The sequence below is a fragment of the Centropristis striata genome, chromosome 7 (assembly GCF_030273125.1).
Source record: "Centropristis striata isolate RG_2023a ecotype Rhode Island chromosome 7, C.striata_1.0, whole genome shotgun sequence".
Lineage (NCBI taxonomy): Eukaryota > Metazoa > Chordata > Actinopteri > Perciformes > Serranidae > Centropristis > Centropristis striata.
In genome coordinates, this window is record NC_081523.1 from 20,401,756 (window position 1) to 20,428,500 (window position 26,745).

The 26,745-nt window shown below is 38.6% G+C and overlaps 1 protein-coding gene across 2 annotated transcripts in view; it reads left to right on the plus strand.

The window, feature by feature from the left end:
• The window catches only part of grid2 (glutamate receptor, ionotropic, delta 2), a 522,539-nt gene that overhangs the window by 410,400 nt on the left and 85,394 nt on the right, over window positions 1-26,745 (plus strand). The window lies entirely within an intron of this gene.

A 26,745-nucleotide genomic window follows, 5' to 3' on the forward strand; every position in this document is an offset into this window, starting at 1 on the left:
TAAGTTCCATCAGTGCAGGAATAGAGCCATGACAAGGACAGGAGAGGGCAATATGAACCGGGGGGAGTCAAAAAAATCACATAAATATGCAGTTTGTCTGTTTTCCAACTGGTTTGTTTGCTTCATTGAGTGTCCACATCTCTATTTAGTATATTATGGAAGGGAGACACTAAAGATTTCATATTCGGGGACATCATTGTTATGTTCCTGTGCAGATGTGTGTGGTTTGCGAGAAATAACTGCTATTTTCCAATGAGCTCTTGCTATCAAGCTCCAGGACTCGCAATAGTTAATTTTTTAAGCTACATTAATTATGCAAAATTGAGCAGGATTTTTTTTTCCTTTTTTAAAATGCTCCCTTTGAAACATTTCAGGCCCTGAATATGCAACTGATGAGCATTGCACCGTTTGGTAAATAATCCTCCATCTTGTGCTGCAGCTAATGGTGGTAATGATGATGATGATACATGCTAATTGCTGTTTGATATTCGCAATCGTTTCTCTTTTTAGCCGTAATTAACATTTTAGTCATGGCATCATTAGAGAGAAAAAAGAGGGGGAGAGAGAAAGAGAGAAAGGATCTAATTCTTCAAGAATTGGTTTGTCCATTTTGTGTGTGTGTGTGTGTGTGTGTGTGTGTGTGTGTGTGTGTGTAGTGTATACTGTACACTGTGTGTAAGTTTGTGTGTTTGAATGTGGCATCAGGTGCTTCTTGTTCATGTGAGGAGAGCTGTGCTTTAGCCACAGGTAATTCGTTTCTGATTTGGCTAGCCGGAAATATCTCTCAGAAAATTAACTGAGCATGAACAGACTGCTGCCGCAGGGCTAAGTGGGCTGACCTTCACTGGCTTTAAAAGTCACCTGGAATGTGTTTTACTTTCATCCCAGCAACCATTCTGTCCAGCAGAGATCTATTCTTACAGACACACGATCACTAATTATTGAATAAAACCATACCCCGACTGACAAATTAGGCTTCATTTGAAGCTTATCGCCTAAAGGCTTATCGAGATAGTGGCAAAAACGCACACACACATGCACATACCAGATATTCATGCAGCGGTTCTCTCACCCCTGCAGCACCTCTATAATGTCCCAGACCCTTGTGCCTCACCATGAAATATCACCCTTAGGGGAAATTGATTCAGATGCAAAGACACACACACCCTCAGCAGGAGGGAGCAGGAGATGACTGTTGAGAGCGAATAGTCAAACATGACGCCAGAATTGTGCTTTTGGCTGTGTCACTTTGACTCTCAGAGGACTATAGGGGAGGGAGGGAGGTGAGGAGAAAAGAGGGAGGTGCACAGGGATTACAGTTATTTCTCTCAACCCTTGTCTTTTCTTTTGTTCCTCTTTCTCTCCCTTTGAGTTTTTCTTGTTCACTACACTTTCTTATACTTAGATTTTTCTGCCTTTGATTAAATCTTGTCTCATTGTTTTGTGTCCTTTCATACCTTCATACCTATGTAACTACCGGACATGTGGTATTCACGTCGTGACGCATGAAATTTAATTAACATCAATTTAAATAACGCTGGCATTTGATTGACTTTAGATTTCATGCAGAATGTAGAAGTCCTGTGTGGACCTTGTCATTCTTTATACTCAGTAACCTCACTTCCCCCTTTGCTGTCACACTCCATAACATCACTTCCACCTTGGTGTCCTTCATTATAAGTACAGTTACTAGATGGGGTGTTTTAAACTGCTGTAGATTAGAGAGGGAGGACAGGGAGTCTCTATCTGCCATCTTCCATTCATCCCTCCTTCTCCCTTTTCCCCTTTCCTTTTCTTCATGTGTAACCCCCCAATTATTCTCCCCTCTGTTCCTTTTTCACTCCAGCACTCCTTCCCTCCTGCTCATGGGGGACTCTAAGGTAGCACACAATTGACTGTCTTTTTACAACTTCACCCATAGGTCTCTCAGTCAGGTGTGTGTGTTTGTGTGGACAAGGGCCAATAGACAGCAGACACATAGAGCAAGTGAGAGAGGGAATGGGAATAGTGGGGAAAATATCTGTACGCCATAAACTATGTCTAATTGGTCTCAAGGAGAGTGAGAGAGACAAAAAGACAGAGAGAGAGAGAGAGAGAGAGAGAGAGAGAGAGAGGAGAGAGAGAGGAAGAGGTAAAGAGACACAATGGGAAGGGTTGCATTTGACAGAATCTGCTTTGTTAACTGCTACATCAAAGGCCTTGTAAAAATCTTGGGATTTGTTTTTATTATTCAATAGTAATACAGTATTTCCTTAAACAAAAGAGCAACTCAAAGAGCAACTTTGACGGAAAAATTTTTTAAACAGAATTAGCTTGAAAATGTGAGGCAGGAATACAGGAAAATAAATAAACGTCACTAGTCCCACATGCATACACAATACCATCAACTCAGTAATTGTAAGTCAACAGTATTATTGATGAAAGGCTGTGATTATTTATCTCCAATCTCTGAAAAAGAGGCAGAAAAGGAGGAAGTTAAAAGTGTCCAATGCTTGTGAGTCAAAGAAGTTCCAGCCCACATGGGGCGACTCTAATAGGAACTATTGTAGTATGATTAAACAAAGTGTTAAACTAAATAATCAGTTATGTTTAGCAGAGAATCCAACAGACTCAAACGTTGCAACACAAATACACCTCAAAATACAACAGACGATATAAACTATTACATATAGTGACTATTTAGCACTCAAGATACAAATATTACATTTTAATTTCTATTAGAATGTAAGATACACACAGTAGATGAGTACAACAAAGGACAAGTAGATCCTGAATGTATAAATGTACATATGGTATACACTGGCAAGAAAAGTGTTTGAACCCTTTGAAATTACCTAGTTTGCTGCATTCATTTGTCATAAAATGGGATCTTATATGCATCTAAGTCCCAAGTACAGACAAATACAATGTGCTGACCTTAATTCCATACAAACAATTATAATATTTCATGTCTACTTTGAACATTTCTAGTGCTGGTGGAAAAAGTAAGTGAACCCCTGTATTTAATAACTAGTTGAACCTCTTTTGGCAGCAATAATGAATAAATAATAATAAAAAGTGCATGGATGTTTTTTGTTTTGTTTTTTTAACGCAGCGGCTTCCTCCATGTTGTCCTGCCATGGACACCATGCCTGTTCAATATTTTGCGTTTAGTAGACGCAGATGTCTCATTGATTGGACCCCAGGTTTGCTAAGTCCTGACTCCAATTAGCTCTTGATGGATTCATTAGCCTAAGGGTTCCCTTTTTTCCACTAGCACAATGAACGTTTCATTGATGTGTTCAATAAAGACATAACATATTATAATTGTTTGCATGGTATTAGGTTAAGCACGTTGTGTTTGTCTATATTTGGGACAGATGCGGATCAGATCACATTTTACGGCAAATGAGTGCTGAAGATGAGGTCATTTCAAAGGGTTCACATACTTTTTCCTGCCACTGTAATAGAGTAGAGTACATATTTGTCCTCATCATCATAAAGATGATAGAGAAGATGTTATTATACAAAGTACATAATGATACATTGTTACTGTACATTCAGTTTTTTATATACAATGCTAACTTTACAAGCCACTGTCGGGTAAAGGGTATAAAATGTGAATATACAGCAAACTCAATCAGAACAAGGTCAGGCACAACACCAGCCACCGTGACGGAAAGTTGTACGTACTTTAAAGAGCAATAAACCAAACTATGTGAGAGAACTGTACGGTCAAGTAGTCTTTGGCACAAAAGATTAATAAATAAGCTGCTGTGACAGGTAGCACACACGCTGTCCCTGCTGTGTTAAATACCAACTGTGCAACTTTAACTCCAAAACATGCAGTACTGGTGGCCAACTGAGACCATGTGTCAGCACACATTTGTTCTGGATGTTAGTTTTGGTCGCACTTCACCTGTTTTCTTTTGAAAGCAGACCATATCGCCATTGCTGGAAACACAGATGTGATTTGGTTGTTCCAGCAGTGAAAAGGGTTATGGAGAAATAATTTGCAGGTGATCACACTAAAGTTAGATAAGAGCTGGAGACAAAATGCAGTGTGCAAGTAGTGCATGCAAAGGGGAAGATGTGGGAGAGAGGATATGATTTAAAGAGGATGTGAAATGTTTCCTAAGGAGATTAATTTTCAGCTTCAGTTGGGTTACTCTTTGGCCCCGGATGAGGTGGGAAGGTCATTCCAATATTTTTTAGAGCCAGGAGGGAGAAGAGTCAAGGCTGGGATGAGTGATTACCAGGTCACATTATTAGGAGAGCCAAGCAGACAACATTAGCAGAGTGCAGAGCATTGACTGGCTGGTATGTAGAGCCTGGATAGACCGTGGCCTGGAGGAATGGGGATGTGCACTCATTTGCAGTCTTGTACACCAGTTTTTGGATTTGAAATGAGCCACCACAGGCAGGCAGGCAGGCAGCGGGGGGAGAGCAAGGGCGATGGTGACATGCAAGAATTCAGGAGGACAGAAAACAAGAATGCCTGAAGCAGTTTGTATGAGTTGTAGGAAGTATGGTCAGAAGAAAGTTGCAGTACCTCTGACGGAAGTTTCCACAGCAGAAGTGCTGATAAGGAAGTCTCTGCTCTATTCAGTGTTGTGGCTGACTGTAAACCAGCAGGAACAGAAGAAATGTGCTTTAAAGCAAAAAAAAAAATCCTTTGAAAGATGGACACATTCATACATGCTGTGGAATTAAAGTGTTATTCATCGTCAAAGATGATAATGCCGCTCAAATTACAGACTACAAAGTGGATTAAACATAATTTTCTACGGCTGTTGCAGGCAGAATGGAACCAAAGGCAAATTAAAGTGACCGTTTGTTACTGTGTTTGAGTCATCTGGAGAATTCTATTGCGTATTCAAAGTAAATTCAGTAATGATGCAATTAATTTGTGATCCATTTTATTAAAGGCAAACCTCAAAGTGCTCAGAGAAAACACAATTCTAGTTCAAGAAAGAAAGAAAGATAAAGTACCAGGAAGCCAAGAAATAGCAGTTGAAAGATTATTTTGCAGTTCAAAGAAAAAGTATTCGTTTTCCACAGAAAGCTTGGGGTCGGAGGTGCCCTCAGGTGTTGTTTGGGCAATGTGTTTTACAGCCACTGAGCATCTGTAACAGATTACATTTTAAAACGGCAACAACTATGATAGTCTTTTTTTTTGCTGCAGAGCTGCACTCTGAGTGAGAAGAAAGTGGCCACAGTTATTAAATGGACTGTGAACTCTGTTGTAACTGAAATGTGCAAACAGGCGACAGAGGCTGGCAGTCAAAGGAGGCATCTCGGCTGACGTGTAACCTGTGTAGGAGAGAGAGAGGGACTGTTATGCAAGTCGGACTCGTTGAAGAGACAGAAAAATTAAACTAAGAGAGACAAAGCGCTAGTGCGGACAAGCTTCCAAGTTCCTCCATCCCATTTCCTGTTTCGATACCACCTTGTCTCCCTCTATCTGTCTCGCCATCTCTCCACTTCCTCTTTCTCCTGTCCTGACTCCTACGTTTTTTTCCAGCAGTGTTTGAGCTAAAGTAGAACAGTCAAAAGCAAAACTCTGTTGTCACACTGAATATTTGTCTTTCACAAATCTTTCCCAGTCGCTCTCTTCTGTCTCGCTCTCGGTGTTCTCCCCTAATTAATGTCCTAACCAGTAGGGGAGGAGGAGGCCGCTGTGAAGAAACAGACTGTGTTTTTGTGGGTGTGTGCGCATATGCGTGTGTTATCTTAGCATGCAGCCCCACTGTCAGCATGAGTGCTGCTGTCTCTCAATTAGAGCTAACTTTCTGGGAAATTAATATGCAGTCACACACATACACACTGCGAATTACTTGTTTTCACTGTATGAAAAAAAAATTGCACAAATACACAAACGCAAACAGAATCAGGGCCATAGGCCATAATCAAGACTTTCATCTCTCCATCTGCTGCTCTCTCTCTCACTTTCCCCCTCTTTTCTCACATAGCCTGCACCTCCTTTATTTCCGCTGTCTCCTGCTGTGCATATATCTGTCTGCATGAGTGAGTACGACTGTGTGTGTACGAGTGTGTGTTCTTTTCACTGGCTTGTTGTGGCGCAATATAGAAAAAACCTAAATGTGTCTCTGTTTCCTTCATCCGTCCATTCTCCAATTCTCCCGACTTACTGCTGAGTTTTCTCAATGTGAGTTGCGTTCCCATTCTGTACTCCCCATTCTCTCTCTCCTCCTCTTCTTCTATGGTTCTCTCCCTCCATCATTATCTCTGCATCCGCTGTGCCATACTGCTGAGAAGCCAACGTTATCATCATTTTCCTGCTCTCTCCTTCTCTTTTTCTCCCTCTCTTCCTCTCTTTATGACTCCCTCTAATCCATTATCCCTCTCTAACGACTGTGTTGTGCTGCTGTGAAGTGGACCCAACTTTAGGATGCCCATATCTCCTGACTGTGCCCCGCTATCTCTCCATCTATCCTCCCTCTTTTCTTCTTTCGGTCCCTCTCACAGTCTCGTTCTGGCTACAGAGATGTGCCACTGTGAAAAGAGACCGTCTCCCAGCAGTTCCATTAAATGCATGTCTCTCTCTTGCTCTTTCTTCCAGTCTGTGCTCTCTTGTTTATGTCACAGTTGCTTCCTTTCCCTCCACCTTTTTCTCTCCATTTCCGGAGATTTCACTCAGTCCACTACTTTCTTACCTCTCACATGTGATGAGGTCCAGCTGTGAGTAGTTCAGCTACATCTCGTTTAGACCTACTTTCGCCCCCTCTGCCCTGCACATATCTGTCCATCCACCAGAATCCCATCCTCCTGCAGTGGTGGAAAGAAAGTTCTATTCATGCAAGAAAGTGTTTCCATTCATTATATACAAACAGAAAAATGTTATAACTAGAGAACATATCTCATATGAGCCATTATTATGACGTGAACGACCTGACAATTATGTAAATAAGTTGCACTTTCCTGCATCTCGATCAACAACAAAATTAGCCTAATATAATTTACAAGCCTTTTTCAAAAAAGTTGTGTGGTTGTCTAAAACAATTAACCTTTAAAGAAGGTATAATTTATGTTCAAACTGATAAATTCTAAACTCTAATTCTGAATTTAATTGCATGTTTTTTATTTACGTTCTACACAGTTGCCCAACTTTTTTTAAATCAGGGTTGTATTCAATATTCTAAAATACAATTTTGTATCAGATAATATAATAAAACTTGACAGGAGCCATTCTGTATGTTTTTCTGAAAATGGTTCTGTACTTTACTTATTTTTAATACAGGACTTTGACTGACTTTGACTGACTAATTTTGCTACTTTATTTAAACCTGCCATGACTAATGTTTTACAGCCACTTGGGGGCAATGGCAACAACATGAATCTATAATACTAATATATTGTCACCCTTTAGGTGACAAACTGGTGAAACAGTTGCTTCTTTAGTTATCCTATGATATGAAGATGTGTTTGTGTCCTCTTAATTAATTTTACTCCAATATTTTATTCTACAGTAGTGTGCAATATAATAGCAGTCCAATGTGACTAACCAGATTAATCCAGGTTTTTTGTATATGTTTTATTGCTACATGGCAAACAAGGTACCAGTAGGTGCAGTAGATTCTCAGAAAACCAACAAGACCCAGCATTCATGATATGCAGCTCTTAAGGCTGTGCAATTCGGCAATTAGTTGAAAGGGGCGTGTTCAAAAATATAGCAGTGTCTGCCGTTGACTTTACAAACAAAATTATTTTGTACAAACTTTTTTTGTTTCTAGGATTTAGCAATCCTGTGATCACTAAACTAATATTTAGTTGTATGACCACAGTTTTTTATAACTGCTTCACATCTGTGTGGCATGGAGTCAAACAACTTGTGGCACCTTTCAGCTGTTATTCCACTCCAAGATTTTCTAACAACATTCCACAATTAATTTACATTTCTTGGTTTTGCTTCAGAAACAACATTTTTGATGTCACCCCACAAGTTCTCAATTGGATTAAGGTCCGGGGATTGGGCTGGCCACTCCATAACATCAATGTTGTTGGCTTTGAACCAAGATTTTGCTGGTTTACTAGTGTGTTTGGGGTCATTGTCTTGTTGAAACACCCATTCCAAGGGCATGTCCTCTTCAGCATAAGGCAACATGACCTCTTCAAGTATTTTGACATATGCAAACTGATCCATGATCCCTGGTATGTGATAAATAGGCCCAACACCATAGTAGGAGAAACATCATGATGCTTCACTGTCTTCACTGTGTACTGTGGCTTGAATTCAGAGTTTGGGGCTCGTCTCACAAACTGTCTGCGGCCCTTGGACCCAAACAGAACAATTTTACTCTCATCAGTCCACAAAATGTTCCTACATTTCTCTTTAGGCCAGTTGATGTGTTCTTTGGCACATTGTAACCTCTTCTGCACATGCCTTTTTTTTAACAGAGGGACTTTGCGGGGGATTCTTGTAAATAGATTAGCTTCACACAGACGTCTTCTAATGGTCACAGCACTTACAGGTAACACCAGACTGTCTTTGATCATCCTGGAGCTGATCATTGGCTGAGCCTTTACCATTCTGGTTATTCTTCCATCCATTGATGGTTGTCTTCCATTTTCTGCCACGTGTCTCTGGTTTTGCTCTCCATTTTAAAGCATTGGAGATCATTTTAGCTGAACAGCCTATAGTTGTTTGCACCTCTTTATAAGTTTTCCCCTCTCCAATCAACTTTTTAATCAAAGTACGCTGTTCTTCTGAACAATGTCTTGAAAGACCCATTTTCCTCAGGCTTTCAAAGAGAAATGCATGTTCAACAAGTGCTGGCGTCATCCTTAAATAGAGGCCACCTGCCCTATTCCCTTTTGCAATTTTAACAATAGTGAAAATATCTGTTCTGTGCTTCAGAAAATCTAATTTCTTCTTTCTTGGCCCATGTTACACCCTTCCAGCAAGTGGAAAAATTGTGAAAAATCATGAAAATTGGGCCAGTAGTTTTTCTAAAATCCTGCTGACAAACAAACCCAACCAAAAACATAACCTCCTTGTCGGAGATAAAATACTACAAAGCTCTTTAGAGAGGAATTGCAGTCCATCGAAGGAGTGAAGGAATCTATTGTTAATATAGAACAGTAACGGATCTGAATACGTCCTCCATGACTGCCCCCCTACATCCCCATATCACTTTCAATACACAATATCAATATAGGAAATTACCAAATGCGATTACACATTTCTACTCTTGCTAAAATGATAGTGACCCTGAGATTTTACAGATGCAGAACACATAGCAAAGTGATATAGAAGTCCTTGTTCTAAGAGTTAGGTTAAGAAATTGGAAAATGGAAATGTGTCTCCTGTCTCTGTTGTGATTCACGTCATAGGAGAATAGATTTGGCCTTCAACTGTAATTACCCTGCTTCTCTCCTGCTGGTGGAGACGGAAGCTGCAGCCACCAGCTAAAGTATCTGTTTCGTATTACCCAGCATGCTTGCCTTATACATGCCAGTGTGTAGTATATGTGTTTACTCTCACATGCTGTTAACACCCTTTCTCACTTTACCTCCCCTCCCTCTGTCTCTCTCTGCATTAAATGTTTAATCATGCTGGTTAAGTTGCTTGAACAAAATGTACCCTGCTGTTCTACTACAGTAAATGTCACCGTCAGCTGGATACCACAAAAGGAGACAGGGACACATAGATGCAGGACTACACCACAAACACACGCAGAGTGAAAGAATCTCTAAATGAAAATACATATAACACTCAGGTACATATTTTATGGTAAGCCATAATCACAACAATCTGTCAGAGCTGCTCTGAAGTGCACGGAAATTGGCTTGCTCTACCCAGATTCTTTCACCATGGAGACTTCGAAGCTGTAGCTAGCAGGGACAGTAATGAGGAGGGTGGCTTAATTGTAATACAAGCATATTTATTTTGGGCTCTCTGTTGTTAACTGCCTCAGATAAACAGACCAAGTGAATTCCATTTATTTCCCAGCGAATGTGCTGTAAAGGTCAGGCTTTGAGCAGAATGCAACTGGAATAAACAATAGATTTAATTGCTTCTTGATAGAAGTTGTGCGCACAGTAACATTTTCACCAAATTTAATTAAAGGGAAACAGTTTAGGGATATCTAATGGCCGCATGTAGAAAGTTTGCCTGAAAAAAACAGAACAAGAAAAGTTTACAACATGTATAAAAAACTCAACATAATGGATAAGAATTTTGCGGATCAATAAGACAGGGAGGATGATGCAACCATCGACTCGCAAAAGACAACAGAGAGAAAGAATAGATCTGCTGGTTCTTTGTTCGTCAACGAACGGCATGGCAATAAATTAAGTCCTCATTTCCCTCAATAACCCTCAGTGAATCCAGATAATTGTAATATTTGTGTGATCATTTATGTTGACAAGGCAACCCCCTCTCTGCCACCCACCGCAAAACTCCAAAACACCTCAGCCAGATGGAAGAAGAAAGAGAAAAGGAGGACTAGAAGATAGGTCAGCCAAAAGAGATAACACAGCAGGAGAACAGAGTGCTACACACCTTGTTAGACACCTTGTTAGTGTTCAGTCAGTCATTATAGTGGTTGCCGAGGCAGGGCTGTATAATAATAGAGAGGTTGGGAAAAAAGACAGAATAGCTTAAGTTTTCACAGTGGTCAAACCAACCTGAGAGCTGTTTTTATGACTGGAAATAAATACGATGTAGAGAGAAGACACCGAAGGCATGGAGGCGGATAGAGGTCCACAAACAATGTCTAAGAAGCCAGAACACTTGATCACATACTGCTGTATCTCATTATATCGGCCTCTGTGTGCAGACAGTTCAAAGGCACAACATGCGATTTAAATGCAAATAAGGATTAACATCACTTGCCTCCTGATTGACGAGTCTGTTTATGATCAGAGCTGCTAATGTTTGAAAGTCTGTCTGGCGATGTCCAGTGTTTGTTAGGATTTTTTTGTAGTCAAATGTTTTCCTGTCTTGAGTGACATTAAGTAAGTATGTATTAATGCCAATGCAATTGCCTTCATTCATCCATGTTGGAACGTGCATTTATTGCATACATCTGTCAGTCTGAACTTGGTTTCCAAGGGGGTTGAGTAAAACACTTCAGAGATTTCTCTCTTTTTTTGCTATTGTGTTTATCCTCATATAGCTAATCTCTGTGATGGCCATCTTTTAATCCTGCCTTCCAGTGTGTCTGTTTGAATATTATAACATTTGATTTCCAAAGAGGTAGCCCAACACGCCACATACAAACTAGTTATTTTGAGCATAACTGGACTTTAAGGATGGGGCTCATAACTCTGATTTGATTTCCAAAGGGCATTTTCAGTGGGTGCCGACCAACATGCCTCTGAATAAACCTACAACTAATGATACATGTCATAAAGTGTTTGACGTAGTGCTGAGTGAGACATGCAAGGCAGTTCTTGTTCCATATTCAAAAACAGAAAAACATTATGACCTGGTCACAACTTTCTCAAATTAAAGCTGACAGTGCACTAACAGTGTTTCTGAGAACATCTGAATCAAGAAATTGGCAACACAGTACCAGAATCTTGATGCATATTTGGTCAGCGCTGCCTAGTTTGACAGTTTGAACTGAGTTTTGTGACTGGCACCAACCCACCTTATGTAAAATGTATGATTGTGATTGGCCCGTCTAAGGGCAGGACAGGTGGAAATCTGTCTGAATAAGAGAGTGAACAGATGTATCTGCCAGAGAAAAAATAAAACATGAGCTCAGCAGACTGGTTTCCAGGCTACATACATTGACTATGCACATATAAAATCTGAAACTAAAGGTTTTTTACAGCACTTATTTTAAATAAGTATTGTGTTTGACAGTTCCATCTTCTCTGTGGCTGTTCTGTTGTTGTAACTGTAACTGTAAGATAATAACAGATAATTTTTTCTATAAGGCCAAATGGAACAAATTTGAAATTTACGGTAATGTGATGGAATATAATGTGTGAAATGTCTTGATCTTAACTAGTTCAACTGAATTAAAGGTCCAATAACCTTTGTCTCACATAGGATAGTAGTCTGTACTTATTTCTGTAGTTTTCTGTGGTGTGTGTGACTAACAATGTACTGCACAATGTATGAAAATAAGTTTGTGTGTGTGCGCTCACCACAGTAACATAGTGTTTCAGAGGGAAGGATATTTTTTTGTATCTGAAGTGAGAGCAACAGGGGGAGCAGGCTACTTTCTGAGGTCTGGCCCAGCTAAATTCTTTTTCACATTACCTCTCTGTTCGCTGGAGATGAGGACCACTTCACTGCCTAATCAAATGTAAAATGCAAAATGCAATTACGCACTTGAACTTATTCAAAAGAAACCAGGCTCACTTTTAGCCAATCAGAGCTCCAATTGCTGGCAGTGCTGTTTGACAGGGTCTCCATAATCAATATAGCTTCAAATTCTGTGATCATAATTCATACATGCTAAGACTAAATAACTCAGTGTAATAATGACTATGAAACAGAAATGAAATGGATAACAGGACGGAGGTGGGAGGACAAAGGGATAGGGAACAATGGGGGCAAAAAAGGAAGTGAGACAAAATCACATGCCCAATATGTGTACTATCGCTCAACTTAACTTTTGGTCAATCTGCAATGAGCTGTAATTACCACATTACTTCCTGAGAGCCATTCACCAGCTATAGTAACGCTTACCATCCTCAGCTCTACCAGCATCAGCTAAACCTGATAGCAAGCATGGCAAAGCTCTGGAGTTTTTAGTTTTTCTTCCATTGTATGAACTTTGACATCACCACTGCATTGCATTGTGGGTGTTTGCATAATGTAATAATTCACCAGAAAATAGTATCCAATTCACTTTTTTACACTGTTTCTTTATATAAGGCCAATATAGCAAATAGTTTCTTGTACCTGACAAGTTTCGGCTACCTTGCCTCTGTAGCCTTCATCAGAGGTGTCACGTGATGCAGGCTCTGATGAAGGCTACAGAGGCAAGGTAGCCGAAACTTGTCAGGTACAAGAAACTATTTGCTATATTGGCCTTATATAAAGAAACAGTTTAAAAAAGTATATTAGTAGGCCTAATGAACCTCTTCAAGGTATCCAATTCACGTTGACTCCTATTGGTTTTATACTATACGAAAAATTCCTAAATACTGCATAATATTGCAGTATACTAAATAGCATGTTAGTATGGAATTTAGATACAGCCAGAGAAAAACGATTTTGGGGCAGTTAGAGTTCAACTCACTGCTTTCATTCTGTGTGTTCACTTTTACAGATCATAAAAAGGGGAGTTGAAAATTAAGGATCAGGTACAAAACAAGAACTTTATTTTGAAAGATTTTCCTTATCTGCTGTTTTTGTAAAGACCGCTGGTGAAAGACACAAACACACCCAAAGAAGCAGACACAAGAGGCAGATACACAAAATCTGGCACATGCAGTAAGTCTCACATAATGGATAATTAAAGGTGAAAAAAAGTTGCGTTCATTGTAAATTGGCACACTCAGTGTGGACATGCTGCCCTTGAGAACAGGGTGAAGAGGAGCTAGACGAGATGTTGGAGAGGAGTGACAGAAGGTGGGGAGGGGGGCATGAGGGTTGCAAGATGTGAAATATTGAGAATGACAGTGTTAAAATTGAATATGAGCAGCTCAAACACAATCACTATCAAGTGAAAGAGCTCAGAAATACACGCATACTTACAGACTTGAATATGTGTGCATACACACACACAGATTGCCCTAGTCAAGGGAAATTGCTGAGAGAGCCATCTGTCAGAAGTTGCACTCAGAGACGCAGCAATGGTCTTATTGGTTTGATAGAACAAGACACGGTCTGCATGCAGTCACCTATAATGAGACGACAGTACTGTAGCTGCTGGCTGAATGCTCTGTGCATGTGTGTGTGTTTTTGTTGAGGAAAAAGTAAGAGATTAGAGAGCCTTGGATCTAATCTGACTGGCTTTGTATTTTGTCTGTTTGTTTGGTGCCGTATATGTGAGTTTTTTTTATCAGGAGGATTCACCCACAACAGTTAGAATAGTTTTTGTCAAACTTTGTTTGTACTTTATTCTTTAGATATTCACCATAAGTATAAGGGGGAAAAGTATATGCGTCACTTACAGAATGGGCAGTAACTTAAAATCCACCAGAAAGTTTCATATTCTCCTGTGAAGACTATTAGGGCGAGATATGAATAAATAGTTTCATTCATCTCCACTTTTTAAACAACCTTCCAGTGTTATAGATTGTCTGTACACTGGTGTGTGAAATGTTCCTTGTTTCTGCAGGAACAGCTCTTACTTTTGCCCTTTAGAAATAGGCATATACATACACTAGAGTGCCACATACACATGAACATCCATATGTACACACACACACACACACACACACACACACACACACACACAGCCTTAACGGCCTGTTGGCTGTTGTAACCCTTATACTATACACAGATTGTATTGATCCATATATAGGAGGCGAGCAGAGAAACACAGCCTGTAAATAAGCTCAAAGAAATTTCTGCTGACTCCATCATTTTTATGTTCCTTTCAACTGTGAAAGGGAAGCAAAAGTGCTGATGAGGCTTGAAGAAAGGAGGAGAGAAGAGGAGAAACGAGTGTTTCTGTAATAAGTCTAATGTCAAGCAATTTCTGCATATGGTACACACACAGAGACACACACACACACACACACACGCAAGCACATGCATACACACCCACATATTCAGAACAGTCCTCTTACCCTAGCTATTCTGGGAGGGCATTAGGAAGGAGCCACACTAAGCCATACACACATGCAGATGCAGACACACTCACAGAGAAAAAGGCCCAGGGTTTATCGCCCGTCTCCACACTTTGCCCGGTGGAGTCTGGAACTTCACCGGCTGCTCCACCTTCATTCATTGCAGGGAATAAGAAAAAGCTCTCCAAGCCCAAAGAGCAGCCGGTTTTAATGAATGTTTACAAGCGATGATGCAGCAAGTTGGTCAGAGTGTCTCTGAAGTGCAGACACATGAACACACAAGTGTCTGTGAGTTAAAATAAGTAATAAGTAAGTAAGTTTATAATAACATTGCCAAATAAAATATTTAGTCAGTGTGACCTAAAATTGATTAAAAACTGTAGAGATTGCTTTGTACAGGAGGCATTTTGTAAGCCAGTGTTATTAATTCACAAAAATCAAATTGTACAAATCAAACTCACTTGGCATTTGCTTTATCACACAGAGGCTTCTCTTGTTTATTTTAGCGCTGTTGTAGCAAAGGCTGTTATGAAAAAAATGTTACAAAAACCAGAGGGAAACAATCATGCTCAGTTGACATTTCTAGGATAAAAACAAAGACAAATCTTTAAAAAACACCTTCAAAACACGATCAAATTAAGAATTACAAGGAGTCCCACCCATGGCCTAAAGTTGAATCAATATTTGTCACATGAGCTACTCTATCTGTTAAGTCTCAAACCTGTGATGTCATAAGGGTTTTGATTTTTTTTTTTAAAGATTTTGTGGACCCACAGAATGTTTTTCTGTTTTAATACCAAAATAGGCTTTAGTTTTATTGTTTTGTTCTCAGTTCTAAAAGAGAAATTGAACCTATGTGCTCAGAACATTCCACTGGGTGGTCTCTTTGTCGTCTATAAGATCTTTTCCAATTCATTGTCATTGGAGCAGCTCCAGACTCAAAACACAAGACACTTTATTATCATTGTATGTTGCACAACGAAATTCTCGGCAGAAGTTTAGGACTTGGGATTGCCAGTCTTGATCTGCCTGCAAAGACTTACTTGTAACTTGCATAAGAATGACTTGGCCCCACCTCTAGTTAGTCATCTTAAAAGAGAACGACATGCACCTTTCTCGTTAATAAGAAATAATCTGTGGACCTGGCCACCCAGCACAAAACACAATTAGCTCATAATTGCCAATAAGCTATTTCTCCTGGGCAACATGTTTGGCCCTAACACCAAACAAATGGCAGCCAACAACCAGCATGAGACACTGTAGCATCCCACAATAATAAACCATCTGCCTAAACTGTCCATGTCTAGCTATTAAGCTTAACATCACTTTTTTTCCTATTTAAGGACAGTTTCTGGCCAGTTAACCATGACTGACAAATCAAACCAAAAACACAATTATGAACAAGGTCAGATTTTGCAGACGTTAGTTATTTTTCATTACTTCAGGCTATGTAATGCATCTAATTAGTTTCTATTGGCATTGTACATGCACCATATTCTGTCAAAATCCGTCTTATTCAATGGTTTTTATTTATTTTTTATATTTTCAACATTGTAGATTAATACTGAAGACATCAAACTGTGAAAGAACACATACTGAATTATGTAGTAAACAAAAAGTGTTAAACAAACCAGAACATGTTTTATATTTTAGATTATTTGAAAGTAGCCACCTTTTGCTTTGATGACAGCTTTGCACACTTCTGTTATTCTCTCAGTCAGCTCCATGAGCTGCTCACCTGGAATGGTTTTCATTAACAGGTGCACCTTGTCAAGAGTTAATTTGTGCAATCTTTTGCCTTCTTAATGTGTTTGAGACCATCAAAGCAAAAGGTGTCTACTTTGAAGAATATACAATATAAAACATATTCTGGGTTGTTTAATACTTTTTTGTTTACCACAATTCCATACATGCTCCATCATAGTTCTGATTTTTTAAATATTATTCTACAATATAGACATGAAGAATGAGAAGGTGAGGTCAAACTTTTGACTGGTAGCCTATAGTGTACGCACATTTATTCAGATGGTGCGAAAGAAAACTGCACAACGCAACCGTGTACCTTTATCAGAAAACAAAAATCTATTCAACAACGTTCAGCATCTTATTTGTCTTAGTCTGTAATAGGAGACACTGGATCCAAACACTGGGAAGGTGTGTGTACCTGTCCTGGTGAGAGGATGAGTAAGTGTGGTTGTTTGGAGACAGTTACTTTCTTGCTGTAGTTCTTTTCCAAAATAACAATTTTACAAGAAAAAAATTCAAAGCCAACAAGAGAAGGCAAGAAAGAGAAAGCAACAGAGAGAGAAGGAGAGACCCAAAGCAAACTGCCAGAAAAATCGATTTGCGAAGTTGCCTTTTCCAATTAATTTCAATTCTCTGTAAAGGGCCATGAAAACACTCTCTGCGCTCCTCTTGGTCCAGATGTGCTGTAGAACATGAACTGTGCAATCTTCCATAGGGACAAGGAGGGTGAAATCATATAATGCAAAGTGTTATCTGCTTCCCCTGAACACACACGCACTATACATATACAATATGTAGGCATAAAGAGTGTTCCTCTAGTTTGCACACACTGTAGCCTTCTCGCACACATGCAGACATAACTGATATCTGCATGGAGAGCACACTCCGCAGCGCAGCTAAGTGGGGGAATAATTTGCATTTCAATCTTTTAATTTGCTCCCTTTTTGTGAAATTGAGCCGACTTCCATGAGCTAACCGCAGTGAGTACAGAACCCCATTTCAGCGTCGCCCCTAAGGCTGATTCTGTACAATTTAAATATCTTTTTTTTTTCCCTGGTTGAACTCATGGATCATATTCCTATTACACACATTGAACTCTTGTGGGTTTTTAACTTCAGTCATGTTCTGAACATGTCGACGCTGCAAAGATAGAGTTAAAGACATATTACACTCAAAATTCAGAATGACACTATGGTCTCCTAAGTGCGGTGTGATGAGGAATTGAAATTCATAACAGAGAAGAGACAGACCTTCTTCAGAAGAGACTGCAGCACTTTGTTTGCATCTCAAAGGCATCTTTTAACCCTTCAAGGAACACTGTTGTGGTTAGCACCCAGAGAGACAGATGACAAAATAAAGAAAAGGACATTTGTTCAGTTTTTCATCTTCTTGTGATGAAAAGTCTTTCATTAACTACATTAAATATTAATCAAATGGCAAAAGACAAAATAGTGCCATATTTAAAGTTCTGCAGTGAAACCGTAAGCATTTCATTTAGATTTTATTTTCCACATTTAATTGCCAACAAAGTCACAATGGAGTGAAAATTTTTTAACTAAGTGTTATCTTTTCACATACTAAGAAATTAGTCACTCTGTGTCTGTATAATTGAACGTTTGTAGTTTATTTGGTAATAGTTTCAACTTCTATTTATGTTTTTCAATCTTCTCTTTAGTGGGGTTTTTTAAATTACTTTGCTGATTCTCAACATGAGAAGGTACGTGCTGGCAGTAGCCATGGCCACAGAGATTATATATTTGGGTTGTCTTTCCTATTCTGGTAATACAATATCTCACGAAAGATCTGAAAGGTATAACTTCAGATTCGGCACAGAATGAACTGGTAAGATTTTGGTGGTCGAAGGTCACTGCAACCTCACAAAAAACATTTTTGGCCACAACTCAAGAATTAAATTCTAATAGGATAAAAAGATAAAGTGATGACATTTTATATTTAAAGGTTAATGGTCAACTTCACCGTGACATCATAATGTTCTGCAAAAACACTTATCTGGCCATTATTCAATGACATAACTCAGGAACAGAAGGGAAGATTACAACCATATTTCACATTTGGTCAGATACTGAATGAGGGGGCCAATAATCTTGGGTGTCCACCTCAAAATGGTTCAGATTCAATAGATCTTCTGCACTGCCAGATTGAAGCTTTTTGTGAAACCTTCAAGTTTGAGAAATTGTATCTTCTTCCAGCAACATCAATATTTGAGGCATAATCTACTGTCATGGCTACTTATGAGTCAGGGCAGATGTTAAGTCAAACTTGGCGGAGGCATACAACTACAAGCCATAATTCTATTTTTTATGTTTTCTTGAATGGAGAGAAAGTGGATATTTTTGCGGTGACACTGACTAACCCATGTGCTACTTTTGTGTTTGTTTAAACAGAAAAATAACTAACATTTGAACAATAAGGAAATATCAAATCATTTGTAAAGACAGTGTGCAGACACACGCTGGCTTGATTGTGCATGTACGAGCGAGCAGATATATTCAGTTTGTACTCAGTTTTAGGTACATAAGGTACGAGGCAGCAGGTGACTGAAAAGTATAACAGCTGTGCTCTGCAGTAATGATGTGGCATGTTTACCCAGCATACAACTAGATCAAACACTTGTGTAACACACACAGACACACACAGAGTCCTTATTTAATCTATTTATATGATCTCTGGTTTGGTCTCCTGGCCAGTTCCTCTCTGACCCTCTTCCTCCCTCACACTCAAATTAGCTCTCTCTTTGATCTCCTGCCCTTTTCAGGTCCCAGCATACTGTATATGCAAAGATATTGTAAAGAATATATATTCTTTAATTAAAATATTTATTAAAATTGAAGGTTTGTAACCTGTTGTCGTGGCCATAGCTACTTTGATTTGTATTATGACATTAATATGTTTTTTATATTCACGTCCAAACCATTTTTTAAATAATTGTTACTGTCATACAGTGAAACTGCATGCATACAATTACACACTATCTATTCCATCCCCCTGAAATGCAAACGTTTATCACTGCATGCACATTTTTTTTTATGTGTGCATGCATCGCTCTGGTTTATGCATACACACATATATGTATGTTACTGTGTTAGTGTGTTACTATAGATGGGTGTCTGTATGTAAAGCACGTCATTACCAATGGGGTCCAGAGCAATTTGTCAACATCAGAGGTGGATCATTGCCAATATGAAATATTAATGTGTCATTCATTAATATTAATAACTTTATTGAAGCAATTACCATAATACCAACACTCCTCCAGCACATGTTGCACTTAGTACTAAAGGGAAATAAATTATACACTAAATAATATGGATTTATTCTCTTTATGTGAGCTTTACGTGCACACACACAGAGAAATTAAACAGCTCGCCTCGGAGCAGTGCGTCGAGCCTCCCCGCTGCTCGGGGACCACACATGAGAATTAGCTCATAGCTAGACTGTATGTGGGGCAATATATACTGTATATATTGCACATGGTCTGGTAAAATAGCAAAATGGAAAAAAAAAACCATGTAAATAATATTGATTTATTGTATTCATTTGAATGGTTTCTGCACACAAGAAATGTAAATGCTGCATACTGATATGTCAGCTGAAATATCGATACGAAAAGTGACACAAAAAAACTATGAAAAGTTGATTACAAAATGTGGTTGCCAAGTTACTGATTGCCATTTGTATTTGTTATGCTAAATGTAATCAAGATCACTCCTGCTACAATCAAAATCTTGGATGACAGTCATATAACAATCAGTTTAAGTCAATTTATTAACAGTCCTCTTGCTGTTGGAGAGATAAATGCAATTAGCCAGAAGTTACATGAGCTGAAGACTAACTTTTACATCAACATAATTACCTCAACTTTCTAAGTTGGTGGAATACAAAATATATAATTCATTGTCTGTTGAATGTTAAGAAATGTTATTTAAGAAAAAGGAATAGTGATGTGGAAACTGTCATATCCCATTCATTTCCCTTTTAATCATTACCATTTAGCTTCAGACTTCTAAAGTCAATATCACATCAAGCATTGATTTTTTTTGGGCCAAAATTTTTGCCCAGAATTATAAGAACTGGGACCCAAACTGTTTTTTGGGGGGGTTCTTATGAATGCTTGTACACCCATGTCAAAGATTTTCGCAAGGGAAAAAATATTCAAACGGACCTCGATTGTGGATTTCAGCCTGCAGAAATATTTGTTCCACTAAATTAAATACTATACGTCACACCTCCAGGTTCTATAGGTCAAAGCTAGGATAGCACCAAAGTGGAGAACCACCTAATGAATCTGGGTTTTTAACACCCAATATTGTACAAAAAAGCACCTCAACCAACTAAATAAATACATATGGAAAAAATAGTAGATCATTGTTTTCTTCAATTTCTTGTTCATTTTAATGTCTGGTACCACTAAAGGTACATTTGTTTGGACCAATATAATGATAACAGAAAAATGGCTCATAAGAGTTTAATTTAAGAGCTGATATCTAGTCATTTTTCATGGTTTTCTTGATAATGATTTTGGTTATTATAAAGAAAAACATGGGAAATGACTAGATATCAGCGTACCTTTAGTTGTACCAGGCATTAAAATGAACAAGAAATTGAAGAAAAAGGGTGGTCTAATCATTTTTTCCATGACTGTATATGGCTTGAGGTTGTGATGAAGATGCTTATGAACCATAGCGGTAATGCCACAATACAGAAACTAATTGTACCCCAAATCTGCTGCCAGCCCTAGCTGTTGTGACTACCCAATGCTTGTCTCTTACTGTACAATCTTCATGATATCCCAGCTGTTGGCCGATCGAAAGCCACATGTTGTAACTTGATAATTCTGGATTGGTATTTGTTTTTTGGATCGGAAAATGAAACACAGCAATGTGTACAATTTTGCATGGCTGTATGCTGAAAATTCATGTGCATGTTTTGGGCATTCCTGCACCACTTTTTTACTTCACACTGGTGAGAAATTACTTTTAATCCCAACAGTCTCCCTGAAACTCTTTCAGAAGCACATCAATTTAGCATATGTCATTTATTTATCTTCTACTGTTTGTTATATACTTATATTCCCTCATGTTTTGATGAGTTCTAAGGTTCTTATAGGAAATCAGAGCATGCTGGGAAGGGAGATACCATTAACAGCATCTCAGAATCCAAAACTTCATGCATCTTAGCTCAAATCCACAAAATTACTGGCCTGCCGGATCCTTATAATGGTGGCGCTTGATGGCTTGAAAAAATTGCCAACCACATGGAAAATCCCTCTTCGCCTTGGCTGATAGCCAGGGGTATTAGAGGCGGCGCATGTACAATGGAGAGATTGAAGAGCAGGAGGCAGGAGAGGTGGTGGAGGACGGATGCTTGCACTCTGTCACTCTCCTCCCTCTTTCTATTCTCTCACTTTTTCCCTCGTCACCCCGGCCCCAACACCGTAATTCGTCTTTCCCAAGTTGTTTACAATCACTGGGACACCGTCAGTCGAGAGGGATTGAGGTGCTAGAGGAGAAATAGATGGTAAAAAAAAAAAAAAATAACGATTCCTGCAAGTCATCATACAGTAGAGGGGTATAATCTGAGGTAGTGGAGGTGCTTGCTCAGTGGTGAGATTCGAAGCTTTACAAGAAAGCCACATACATATAAAACCCTTCTGGATGTGCCCGCCGCTCCGCTGGTTTCAAAGCTGCACTCATCTGGAGCTACCTTTAACTGCAGCATGTCAACAAGGATGGGGGGAGAGAGGAGAGCGGGAGGGCTGTGAGAGGTACAGGGAGAAGAAGGCAGGCAGAGAAACACAGTGAATGTGTTTTGATACAGATGAATTGAATATTCATATATAAAAATATAGAATATTTTTTTTGGTCCAAAAAGGAGGAAACAACAGCTCCAGTATCTGACTAATTTTTCATCCCAGTTTCCGACTGTCCCGGTTTATTTCACTCAAAACAAATAACTGTGCGTCAACATATGTTTATGTGCTTTTTCTAAGTTTAACTTTGATTCTGTTTGTCTCATGAAACTTCTGAATTTGTTGACTCAAAAAAAAAATCAATGGCAAACAAAATACAGGCTACATTTTCACAAACCAAAGTTCTTTCATAATTCTGCCGCAAATTGTTTTCGTAACAATCAAGGCTGTTTGGGATTCTTTGGCACCCTGTCCCACAATATGAAATCATCTGTATTCATATGGTAATACTGGAATTTTCTATTTCGTTTTATTTTTTGTTGAAAGCCGAGGTTGAACGATTTCAGAAACCTGGTAATCAGTAAGTGTGATAAAATCAGGGCCATGTACACACACGTTATCATGACTGCACATGTTATGTTGCCTGGAGAAGCCGGAAAGTGTTAATTACGTGACTCATTATTTCAGATATTGGAGATTGTGGTATTTGCCATAGCACAGATAATATGCTCTGTTCCGAAAATGTGTTTTTATTGACTAAATACAAGTGACTCTACTTACACATCTTTGTGTGGAAAACATTTTTTTCTCATTTCTTTCTGCCCCTATCATTCAAAATAGACTAAGTAATACACCATGTGACCATACAGTATTAGTAATCATGTTTAGCTTTTGACTTTTGATGGAATATTTTGTGTCTTTGATCATGAAAAATTGTTTCTTTAATGAGGTGCTGTTGCTTTGAACAGCCTCCTGTCGAGAGTTTGAATGAAAGTAGACATCGTGATTGTGTTTTGTAAGATAACCGCTTTGAGAAAACATCTTTACAGAATGCTGTCTGGAAAGCTGTCTCCATTTTTCTTTTTTGTCTTTACTTGGGAGGCGATACAAAGATCTGCTGTTTTATAAGCTTTATTTTTGGGGAAGTATATTGTGCGAGGCTTTTGGGCAGCAAAAAAGTTTGAAACATGTCATAACAGCTTTGTTTTATAGTAAAAAAATCATATTCAAAGAGCCTCACTATACCATCACAAGGACTCTTATTTTCTGAAAGCACAGAGCCAAGTGAAAGCAGTGCTACAACGGGTTGGTATTTACCTGACCGTGAAATGTTCTTTGTATTAATAAACATTGTTTGATTTAATTATTCAGACTGGCATTGAAATATAAGTTAAATGTGCAACAATAATGCATAATTCTTACAGTACTGTATCTGTCATCCTCCAAACCATTTTTTTTCTTACTTAACTATTTTCTAATTTTATTCTAGCCGACATGTCAGTAAATATTAATAACAGCTTCTGTGTTGATCATTGTGTTACAAAACAACATTTAACAACAATTTACTATCTATAGAAATGTAAATTCAGTGTTAAAAGTCATCAGCCTTTGATGCCAGCTTTTTAATGCCAGATGTTTGTGCTGTACTTCAATTACTGTCTTATAAGCCATTGTGGTCAACCACCTCTGTGATTGGTACAGCTGTTAAAAGCGCATAAGATGACTAATGTCACATATATATATATATATATATATATATATATATATATTATTTACATATATTATTTTTCACCCAACTCTATTGCCGATAACATTCTCGATACAAATTATTTTGTGATTCAGCTTTTAAAGGTGCTGTAAAAGACATTCAGACCATTAATATAGCAGAAAACAAATATTTGCTATCTAAATAGATAGTGGAGTAATGCCGTCCTGAGCAGAGAGCCTCACACTCCCTCTGTGTGTGTTGGACCGCTCCCATTTTTGTAAGAGCACTGCTTACACTAGGATACTGCTAATAATGTTAGCGTCCCAGTTGAGACTGCTGCACAAGCACTGCTTTCACATTGAAGCATGGTTGCCAGCTCAATGTTTGGTAAGAGCCGTATGCAGCCAATCCCAGCCCAGACTCTGAATATCAAACTCTTGTGAGAGCTGTGTGGAAGCAATCCCAGCCCAGGTGACATTTTCCACCTGATTTTCATACATAGTAGCTTTATAAGAGAGCCTGCAATTTGAGAAATTATTCATTTTTTTCTTTTTGCCACCCGAAAATGTCAAGTCTTTTGACATTTCTACCTGTGTTATGTGAACACATTACAACAACTCTATAGTCTTTCCTGATGCTGACAGAGGCAAACCTGAAAGTAGTTTTATACCTGTTGTTTGAATCTATCACTCTGCCACACTGCCAAAATGTCCTTCAGCGAGACACTTTTCAATGCTGGGAAAGAATAAAATTGTCCAAATTGTAGTAAAAAAAAAAAAAAAGTGTTACATCACTTTGTGGCAGGATTGCAGTGATTTCAACTGGGAGCTGACATCAGCTGAACATATTCCAGCTCTCCTTTTCTCATTTATAAAAAGCTCTAATGAACTCCTCTAGTCTTCTTTCATCCAAGAATAACTGGAGTGAGATGCTGTAACTTTGAAGAGAAGCCTCGGAATAGTTGGCAGCGGGAATGTAGATTTTAAAAAATGATGGTACGTTTGATAGAAGTGGATATCCAGAGCTGTGGACAGACACTGTGAACCCTCCTCACTGTCTAAACTTGTAGAAAGGAAAGCAGAGTGAAAGAGATTGATTATTAAAACATGTTGCTGCTGATGCTGTTGTGGGATGAGATGACAGAGTCACAAGTCTGCACAAGTGGATGCCTCAAGCACCTCTCGCCACACTTGAGCACAATAAACCAGTGACTGAAGATGCTTGTTTGACATTGACAGTGTGCAGTGAAGAGTGTAGTGGCCGTTGTCCAAAGGCTATGCACAATAACAGCAACTCCTTTGCACCAATTTGTCCAGCTACTTCTTCCAGTAGTTGACCCTCTTTTGTCCCACTTACGCTAAAATGTCAATGTTTTTCCTGACAGAGAAGATAAACCTCTCCATTATGCCCCTGCCCCTTCTTCAATCATTGTTGTCATGCATATTTTCTGTAAAAATCCCTGCATATTGCACATCACAAGTTGTATTAGAAGTCAGAGATGTTGGTTGGAAGGACAAGTTGGTTAGGCTATGATGACTTCAGGTTGCAATTTTACAGCTTCCTCATCGTTAAAAAATAGCAAATTAACTAAAAGCATGGAGAGATGAAGTTGTTCTTCTTGACACAAAATAATCTTGTATGTTGACTTTCTTAATCACTTTTTTTATTGTAAAGGGAAGCTGTAGCTGTTGATCAGTTTACAAAAATATAATTCATGCTAATGTAATTTTTTCCAAATAATACATTATTCAGGCGTAAAAGAAATACAGAATACTAAACCAAGAAAATGATAGATACATAGTAAAAGAGAGACGGTAACACATTAATCAGATAAAACTAGTTAATTACACTAGAAGATAGTGTTCCACACAACACAATTAAAAAACCATTAGTACGCCGATGGTTCTCAACACTCAAAAACCTTCTCCACCAAATGAGTTCTGGTTCTTGAACCGGTTCTGTCCTGGTGTCTTGGAACCTTGTTGCTATTAACTAAATCAGCCTACATTTCCATCTGTTTGAGCAGAATCATTGTAATCAAAGATGTGCAATAACAGAGGACATAACTAAAGGTAACAGTGGTAGAAAGATAGCCAATTTCATTTATACCTGCAGGGTTTTTTTCTATTATTTTCTATTATTAAAACATGTTTTTATCCAAAAGGCAAACATGGAACAACTTTTAATAAGACCACTTGCACAGTTTTTTTTTTTTGACAGTTTCTCAGTTGACTTGACACTACCACAAATGTCAAAGGGAAAACTGCTATTTTTTTGGTTCCAGCATGGGACCAGCTATTTGGGTTCAAAATCAATTTATTTTTGGTAGAAATACTCAGAATGGTTGAGGTACACAAACAAGAATGAAACCTATTTCATATTGGTTGAAAAGGGCTGTCAGTCAGCTACAAAAAGGCAACACTAACCCCCGAGCACTAATCCTAACCAAGGCTAAGTAGTTAAAATGAACAAATACAACAAATGTCTTAAGCACCACTGAAAAGACTCTGTGTTGCACCTTGTATCACCTTCCACACAAACTTCCTCGGCCTCTCAAGTTAGCCCATCAGATTTACTGCACACATACACAGGATCAAGGACATTTTGGCCCAATCATGTTCCAGTCTGATTAGTTTGTCCCAAGACTGAAAGATGAGGGTCATGTCTCGTATATCTGAGGACTTGATGTTCTTGTTAGATATTTGGGCAGCTTGTGTCACGTGGTAGTGGGTTTTCCATGTCTCTTTTTCTTTTTCTTATTATCTTAACTGCCAAACAACATTTTAACAATTCCAATCACTAGAAAGGACATTATCTCAATGATATGTTTTATTATACAAACCACATTACTCTGGTACCTTATTGTGGTAATTTGGTT